Source organism: Lepidochelys kempii, chromosome 4 (assembly GCF_965140265.1).
Source record: "Lepidochelys kempii isolate rLepKem1 chromosome 4, rLepKem1.hap2, whole genome shotgun sequence".
Classification (NCBI taxonomy): domain Eukaryota; kingdom Metazoa; phylum Chordata; order Testudines; family Cheloniidae; genus Lepidochelys; species Lepidochelys kempii.
The window spans coordinates 13,853,923-13,863,049 of NC_133259.1; positions in this window are offsets into that span (position 1 = coordinate 13,853,923).

Consider the following 9,127-nt stretch of genomic DNA (forward strand, 5'->3'; position numbering starts at 1 on the left):
CCAACTTGTCAGAACATTCTCTAAAGTTAAAAAGTCACTTTTGAAAGCTGCTGCTGTGTATGATTTCACCATCACCACTGTAATTAAGACTGTAGAAAGGCTTCTGTGTTATTGTGTGTGAACATAGCATGGAAGAGCAGAATTCTTGGAGGTGTAAAAGTGGAATTTCTGAGAAGCATTCTAATAGTTGTACTTTCTTAAAGCGAACCAAGATGGAATTACCACTTTAGGTCATCTCACTTGGCAAAGGTCTTAAGATCGGAATGGACATTTATATTCTATGGCCACTCATGTCCTTCACCAGCTAGATCAAAGCACTAAGCTGGCTAGGGTCATAGATTGTGAGGAAACTGGCTCTTCCTGAAATTCTCCCAATTGCAGGATTAGCAAAAGTGATTCTTCTTGTGTCAACCTCATAATTTGATTTAATTACGCTCTGTATTGATTTATTTATTGGATAATTTGAACCTGTTGATTTATTGATTCAGTATTAATAAGTTAATAATTTTGTTTTATTCTTACATAGCTCAGGGATATGTATGTTTAGTTTTATATTTACTTGCTTATTCTTAATAAAATCCATAAAAGTACACAAAGTTGGTATATTCTATCAAAATTTTAACATGGGTCAAGTAACCTGAAGGGCAAAGGTCAGTAAAGTGTTTGGGAGCAACCTCTCTCTGTCCCTAAATTTCTACCTCTGTCCCACGCATTACAGATTCATCTCTATATGAGCTTTACGGAAGCCAAATAAAGATACTTTAATTTTTAACAGGGGTGTTGTTTTGTAAGCACATGCCAAGACCTAATTCCAGAATTTAATAAGTACCTATTTCCATTATTACTTGAGTTGCAATGGCAATAGACCCCAGCTGATATTTGCACGCCACTGTGCAAGGGGCTTTACATGCACATAGAATATCTCTGCCTTGCAGGGCTTACAGTCTAAATAGAGAGGACACATAAAGGGTGGAAGAAGGAAGCAGTATTATCCCCATTTAGACATGGTGTTGAGCAAGATTAAGGGCTGATTGAGAGACAGTTTTTGTAGCACTAGAACTGTGTCTATTTAGAAACCAATAATAGCTAAAGTGTTACAACCACTAGTGTTGACACAGTTGTATTGGTATAAAGGTGCTTATATCAGTCTAGCTTACCCCCAGACATTTATACCAGAATAACTGCATCCATACTGCTTTAACTATTATTGGTGGTATTATAGTGGTACAAAAACGGAGTGTAGACCCACTCTGAGTCACTGGCCCAAAGTCCCATGGGACATGTGGTGAGCTGGGAATTGAATCCAGATCCCCTGCGTCCCGGGCCAATGGCTTACCCAAAAGACTGTCAAATACTGATTTATGAACAAAGGGTATATCCTTTGCTCAGACCAAAGTGGAAATGATTCAGCAAGAAGGAAGAGATGGGGAACAAGAACAGGTTCCCCAAGAAGGCAAAGGCAGGGGTTGTGGGGCAGAGGAAATAACAGGCCCTCCATCTACTGTAAACCTAAAGAATACACTGCTCAAAATCCCCACAAAAGGCCTTTAGCCCATTCTACATATAACACTTGCTTTCTCTCTCCCTGCCACATTTTAACAGACTCACATTTTTAACTGTGCCTGCCCAGACTAACCTGGATTTGGTCATTTTGATTTCATCTAAAAATATTTGTTTAAACAACCTTCCCTTCCCCCCCAAAAGTAGAATCAGGTTACAACATCTAAGGTCATAGATCCTCTTTGAAGCTAAAAATGTGTGCACTTGTTACCCATAAGGTTTGCGATTCTGACAAGGAATGATTGTTATTAATACTGGTGTCAAAAATAACAGCCCCCACTGTGCCTAATGGTAAGAATAGTGCACTTCAATAAATGTACTACTTTCAAAATGGTGCATGACTCCATTTTAAGTTATCCTCTGTGAAGCTAACTATAGCTTTAAGCAAGGAGGAACAGCCCATGAAACCACAGATTTGCAATTAATAGACCAGGGAAAGTGTGCCCAATTAAGGAGGAAATATAAAAAGAAGAGCACACGCAAATTTAGGCAGAGTGAGTGACTTGACCTTCATGTCTAATCCAGTAATGTAAATTGGTATGTTTCTCTTTAGAAAACTCAAACTGCATGGGTCAGACTAAGCTGACAAAGCTGTTATCAAAAATAGTGGCGTGGAAAGGAAAGTACTTAAAAAAGTGGAATATAGATGTCATGCATTCCATACCCAAAATTAAAGCTAGCGAGATTAGCCATTCCATACCAGAGATAGGAGCTGAATTTTCCAGTTTGCTAACCGTTATCACTCGTGCTGTGCAACAGCTGCCTGTTAACTACACTCAGAGCAAAATATGCAGTTCAAAATATTCACAGTAAGTGATCCGATTCTAAAGATAAGAGTTATCTTCAGCCGACCGCTAAAATTATTTTATTTCCCTGGTGAAATAAAACCAGTCTTCTCTATGTCACCAGAATTTAACCTGTTAGATATGGGCTGTGCCCAGGACTAAGTTGGTCAGCTACAGGGTTAATGAGTTCTGGAACAAAGCACATCAAGCTACAATGAGCAGAGATGAACCAGATTGTTTAAAGTGACAGATGATCTCAGAATGGTGGATTTTGGGTGCCCAACTTGAGGCATCATAAAGGGTGTGAATTTCAGAAAGTGCTGCACACCTGACTGCCGAAATTGGGACCCCTTTAAGATAAGGCGAGTTGAGCACCGAAAACAGAGGCATCCTAAATCACTAGTCAGTCTTGAAAATGTTGGCCAAGACTAATAGTATCTGAGTAATGGAGCCAATGCCAGCGTTCAACCTTTGAGCAGGTCCAATTCTGTTCCCACTGAAGCCAATGGTGAATTCTGCTCCCATCAAAATGAATGGGAGCTTATGCTAATGCTGAAGGAATTGAAGGTCCCACTCTGGAATATGAAAATACCATCCAAGTGTACAATTTGCCTAAGACCTCACTCCTGCCATCACCTACACATACAAGTGATTTGGAGCCTGATTCTGCATTGGTAGTGAAGTTCCCACTGATTTCAGTGACACAGGAGCGTGTGAGTTGTCCACGTGAACTCAATGGGACAATTAACAGGCATAATGTTACTCACATGTGTAAGTGTTTTCTGGACCAGGGCTAGAACTATTTGGATGGAGTTGCCTGAAGGCGAGTGCTAACGGATTTTCTTAATTCCCTAACACAGTTCCTACAACCCCCTTTCCCCCACCTTTACAGCCCCATTTTGGTATAACCGCTGGCAATTTCAGTTATGTCAGTTGAGAACTGACTAGCTTTGAAGATTCCTAAACACAGATTATTGATTTAAATAAACTGCAAGCAATGGACATTTCCCAGATTAATTCCAACCTCAATGACAAGAAATGATACAGGAGAAATAATCATGCCAAAGACCGAACGACCAGCTTTTTGTTCTGTCAGCACCAAGCACAATGGAGCCCTGACCCATCACAGGGCTCCTAGTTGCCAGCACAATACAACTAATAAATCATGTAAAAGCTTGAATTCCATGTACTCCTCCAAAAAGGCTATACAGAGATGTCTGTGGTGAAAGAATTTTCACAGCTTCTGGGTCATTTTAAAGCTATAAATTACACGGCTGATATGGAAAATTGATTTGTTGGTGGTGTGTTTTTTAAGTCCCTGCTTGCACTAGAGAATGAAGGGCTCTTGTCAGTGGCAGAGGAAAGCCAGGAGTGCTGGCTAGAGAGACAAGTTGGGTGCGGTAACATCTTTTATTGGACCAACTTCCGTTGGTGAAAGAGACCAGCTTTTGAGCTTACACAGAGCTCTTCTTCGGGTCTGCCTGTGTGCTGAATATTCAGTGAACATACCCCTAAAAAAAGTCAGTCAAAAATGCGACGGTTCATCCATTTATCATTATATGATTTTTTTTTTTTTTTTTTTTTTTTTTTAGAATTTCTGGTAGGGCTGCCAATTAGGGTTGGATGTATTCCTGGAAGTTTCATCACATGACATAATATTTAATTGAATATTACTCTTTAATTCCTGGAGACTCCAGGACAATCCTGGAGGCTTGGCAACCCTAATCTCTGGTATAACTATCATACGAGTCAGTCCAGCAACTGTTTACAACTGAGGGTAGGGCATGCTACCGTGAGCAGTTCGATTGGCTTCATAGCTATTGTTAGGTGGGCATTGATTTCAAGGGGAATACTCATGGACGTTAGCTTGACCCCCTGTGGCCTGCAGTAACGAGCTTTTGAAGCCCTTCTTGCAGAATGAGGCCACACACTGTGTGAGTTCAGGCACCAGCACCTGCCCCTTTGTGAGGAAAAATCTGTGTCAAATGCAAAAACTATAACAGGGAGTTAACAGATGCAGCTGCAAAAAGGTGCCCAGTGCTCTGCATTCCCTTCTTGCCCCAGAGACTTCAATTCTCCAATCTCACATGCTGGCAGGCTAGGAACTATGGAGTTAAAGCTTCCCCTACGCATGGCTTCCAATAATATTAGAATGATGATAAAAAAACCAAACCAACCGCAACCAGGAGGAAACTGGGAAAAGCAAAGCTAAGATTATACTTCCCACACAAGCTGGTCAGACCAGTCTGACTATGTCCCAGGTGGTGGATAAAGCTGTGTGCTCCAGACTGCTATAGCACGTTCTGCCTCTGTTCGGTGACAATGCATCTGAAGTGGCCCAATTCTTTACGCTCCTGTAGGTTCACGGCTGACAACTCAGGCGGGTGACTCTGTATCTCAAATTCGTTTGTAGCTGTCTTTGGGATAACTGTTTGAGCTGCGGGGGTGTGATAAACTAGGTTAGAAATGGGGGCCTTGTACACCCTTAGCAAACCCCACACAACTATTTTTTTTAAAAGGAATTATGATGCAAAGCGTAATCGGTAGCAGTTCTTTTCTTGTCCTCTGAAGGGTAAATGTCTTTCCAGCAGGAGGAGTTGTCAAGGTTCCTTCCCCAGTCTGAACTCTAGGGTACAGATTTGGGGACCTGCATGAAAACTTCCTAAGCTTACTTGTACGAGCTTAGGTTAAAACTTCCCCAAGGTACAAACTATTTTACCCTTTGCCCTTGGACTTCCACTGCCACCACCAAATGTTTATCTGGGTTTATTTTTATTAGGAAAGCATCATTTGGAAACGTCTTTTCCCCCCAAATCCTTCCAACCCTTGCACCCCACTTCCTGGGGAAGGTTTGGTAAAAATCCTCACCAATTTGCATGGGTGACCACAGACCCAAACCCTTGGATCTTAAGAACAATGAAAAAGCATTCAGTTTCTGAAAAGAAGGATTTTAATAGAAGTAAAAAGAATCACCTCTGTAAAATCAGGATGGTAAATACCTTACAGGGTAATTAGATTCAAAACATAGAGAATCCCTCTAGGCAAAACCTTAAGTTACAAAAAGACACACAGACAGGAATATCCATTCTACTCAGCACAGCTTATTTTTTCAGCCATTTAAAGAAATCATAATCTAACGCATATCTAGCTAGATTACTTTACTAAGTTCTAAGACTCCATTCCTGTTCTGTCCCCGGCAAAAGTATCGCACAGACAGACACAGACCCTTTGTTTTTCTCCCTCCTCCCAGCTTTTGAAAGTATCTTGTCTTGTCATTGGTCATTTTGGTCAGGTGCCAGCGAGGTTATCCTAGCTTCTTAACCCTTTACAGGTGAAAGGATTTTTCCTCTGGCCAGGAGGGATTTTAAAGGTGTTTACCCTTCCCTTTATATTTATGACAGGAGTCCTTTGACTAAGTAGTTATCAGCATGTCTTCCATGGCTCGCTCTGGCAGATCGCAAGAGAACCAGACCAGATTGAAAATGCTATGGAAAAAGCTGCATGTTATTTTAACATTGTTAACGCTAACAAAAAAGGTATGAAATACAGAGAAAAGATCCCTAAAATGTCCCTTGTGTGAGGCTAGTTAAATCTTATTTCCCAGCTACTGTAAAATCCATAAACACTATGTAGCAAAATGAGCTTCAGAAATGACACGCAGACAGGTTGGCTCCCAGTAGAAGCTTTAGAAATAAGCCAAGACCTGCAATATTGGCAGTCACCTTAAATGAAATGCTGCAGTGTTAAAGAGAGGCATGTTTTTCGGGGAAGAGGGGGCGCTCAACCTAAACGAAGCTCAGGTGATTTTGTATTGGCAAAGCCAAGATTACAGGCTGGAAGAAACTGCGTGTTTAATTAAGGCCAAGATGATCTCCACTAGTTACATCAGCAAAGGAGATCTCTGCAGCTGTAGAAGGATTCAGCCAAAGGCAGCATGGCTCCTTCAAGAGCTGTGCTCGGGGGCACAGGAGAGCCAGAACAAAGGCACAGAGGGTCAAACACCTAGGTAGGACAGTTTTAGCCTTTGTGTATCTGGTTCCTTTCATAGAATATAGAATCATAGAACATCAGGGTTGGAAGGGACCTCAGGAGGTCATCTAGTCCAACCCCCTGCTCAAAGCAGGACCAATCCCCTACTCAATCATCCCAGCCAGGGCTTTGTCAAGCCTGACCTTAAAAACCTCAAAGGAAGGAGATTCCACCACCTCCCTAGGTAACCCATTCCAGTGCCTCACCACCCTCCTAGTGAAATAGTTTTTCCTAATATCCAACCTAAACCTCCCCCACTGCAACTTGAGACCATTGCTCCTTGTTGTCATCAGCTACCACTGAGAACAATCTAGATCCATCCTCTTTGGAACCCCCTTTTAGGTAGTTGAAAGCAGCTATCAAATCCCCCCTCATTCTTCTCTTCCGCAGACTAAACAATCCCGGTTCCCTCAGCCTCTCCTCATAAGTCATGTGTTCCAGTCCCCTAATCATTTTTGTTGCCCTCCGCTGGATGCTTTCCAATTTTTCCACATCCTTCTTGTAGTGTGGGGCCCAAAACTGGAAACGGTACTCCAGATGAGGCCTCACCAATGTCGAATAGAGGGGAATGATCAAGTCCCTCGATCTGCTGGCAATGCCCCTACTTATACAGCCCAAAATGCTGTTAGCTTTCTTGGCAACAAGAGCACACTTAACTCTTATCCAGCTTCTCATCCACTGTAACCCCAGGTTCTTTTCTGCAGAACTACTGCCTAGCCATTCGATCCCTAGTCTGTAGCGGTGCATGGGATTCTTCCGTCCTAAGTGCAGGACTCTGCACTTGTCCTTGTTGAACCTCATCAGATTTCTTTTGGCCCAATCTTCTAATTTGTCTAGGTCCCTCTGTATCCTATCCCTACCCTCCAGTGTATCTACCACTCCTCCCAGTTTAGTGTCATCTGCAAACTTGCTGAGGGTGCAATCCACACCATCCTCCAGATCATTAATGAAGATATTGAACAAAACCGGCCCCAGGACCGACCCTTGGGGCACTCCGCTAGATACCGGCTGCCAACTAGACATGGAGCCATTGATCACTACCCGTTGAGCCCGACGATCTAGCCAACTTTCTATCCACCTTATAGTCCATTCATCCAGCCCATACTTCTTTAACTTGCTGGCAAGAATACTGTGGGACACTGTATCAAAAGCTTTGCTAAAGTCAAGGAATAACACGTCCACTGCTTTACCCTCATCCACAGAGCCAGTTATCTCATCATAGAAGGCAATTAGATTAGTCAGGCATGACTTGCCCTTGGTGAATCCATGCTGACTGTTCCCGGTCACTTTCCTCTCCTCTAAGTGCTTCAGAATTGATTCCTTGAGGACCTACTCCATGATTTTTCCGGGGACTGAGGTGAGGCTGACTGGCCTGTAGTTCCCAGGATCCTCCTCCTTCCCTTTTTTAAGGGATGGGCACTACATTAATCTTTTTCCAGTCATCCGGGACCTCCCCCAATCACCACGAGTTTTCAAAGATAATGGCCAATGGCTCTGCAATCACATCTGCCAACTCCTTTAGCACTCTCGGATGCAGCGCATCCGACCCCATGGACTTGTGCTCGTCCAGCTTTTCTAAATAGTCCCAAACCACTTCTTTCTCCACAGAGGGCTGGTCACCTCCTCCCCATGCTGTGCTGCCCAGTGCAGTAGTCTGGGAGCTGACCTTGTTTGTGAAGACAGAGGCAAAAAAAGCATTGAGTACATTAGATTTTTCCACATCCTCTGTCACTAGGTTGCCTCCCTCATTCAGTAAGGGGCCCACACTTTTCTTGACTTTCTTCTTGTTGATAACATATCTGAAGAAACCCTTCTTGTTACTCTTAACATCTCTCTTGCTAGCTGCAACTCCAGGTGTGTTTTGGCCTTCCTGATTTCACTCCTGCATGCCCGAGCAATATTTTTATACTCTTCCCTGGTCATTTGTCCAATCTTCCACTTCTTGTAAGCTGCTTTTTTTGCTTAAGATCAGCAAGGATTTTACTGTTAAGCCAAGCTGGTCGCTTGCCATATTTACTCTTCTTTCTACACATTGGGATGGTTTGTCCCTGTAACCTCAATAAGGATTCTTTAAAATACAGCCACCTCTCCTGGACTCCTTTCCCCCTCATGTTATTCTCCCAGGGGATCCTGCCCATCAGTTCCTTGAGGGTGTCAAAGTCTGCTTTTCTGAAGTCCAAGGTCCGTATTCTGCTGCTCTCCTTTCTTCCTTGTGTCAGGATCCTGAACTCGACCCTCTCATGGTCACTGCCTCCCAGGTTCCCATCCACTTTTGCTTCCCCTACTAATTCTTCCCGGTTTGTGAGCAGCAGGTCAAGAAGAGTTCTGCCCCTAGTTGGTTTCTCCAGCACTTGCACCAGGAAATTGTCCCCTACGCTTTCCAAAAACTTCTTGGATTGTCTGTGCACCGCTGTATTGCTCTCCCAGCTAATATCAGGGTGATTGAAGTCTCCCATGAGAACCAGGGCCTGCAATCTAGTGACTTCTGTGAGTTGCCAGAAGAAAGCCTCATCCACCTCATCCTCACCCTTGTTGCTCACACTTCTAAACTTAATCCAGAGACTCTCAGGTTTTTCTGCAGTTTCATACTGGAGCTCTGAGCAGTCATACTGCTCTCTTACATGCAGTGCAACTCCCCCATCTTTTCTGCCCTGCCTGTCCTTCCTGAACAGTTTATATCCATCCATGGCAGCACTCCAGTCATGTGAGTTATCCCACCAAGTCTCTGTTGTTCCAATCACATCATAGTTCCT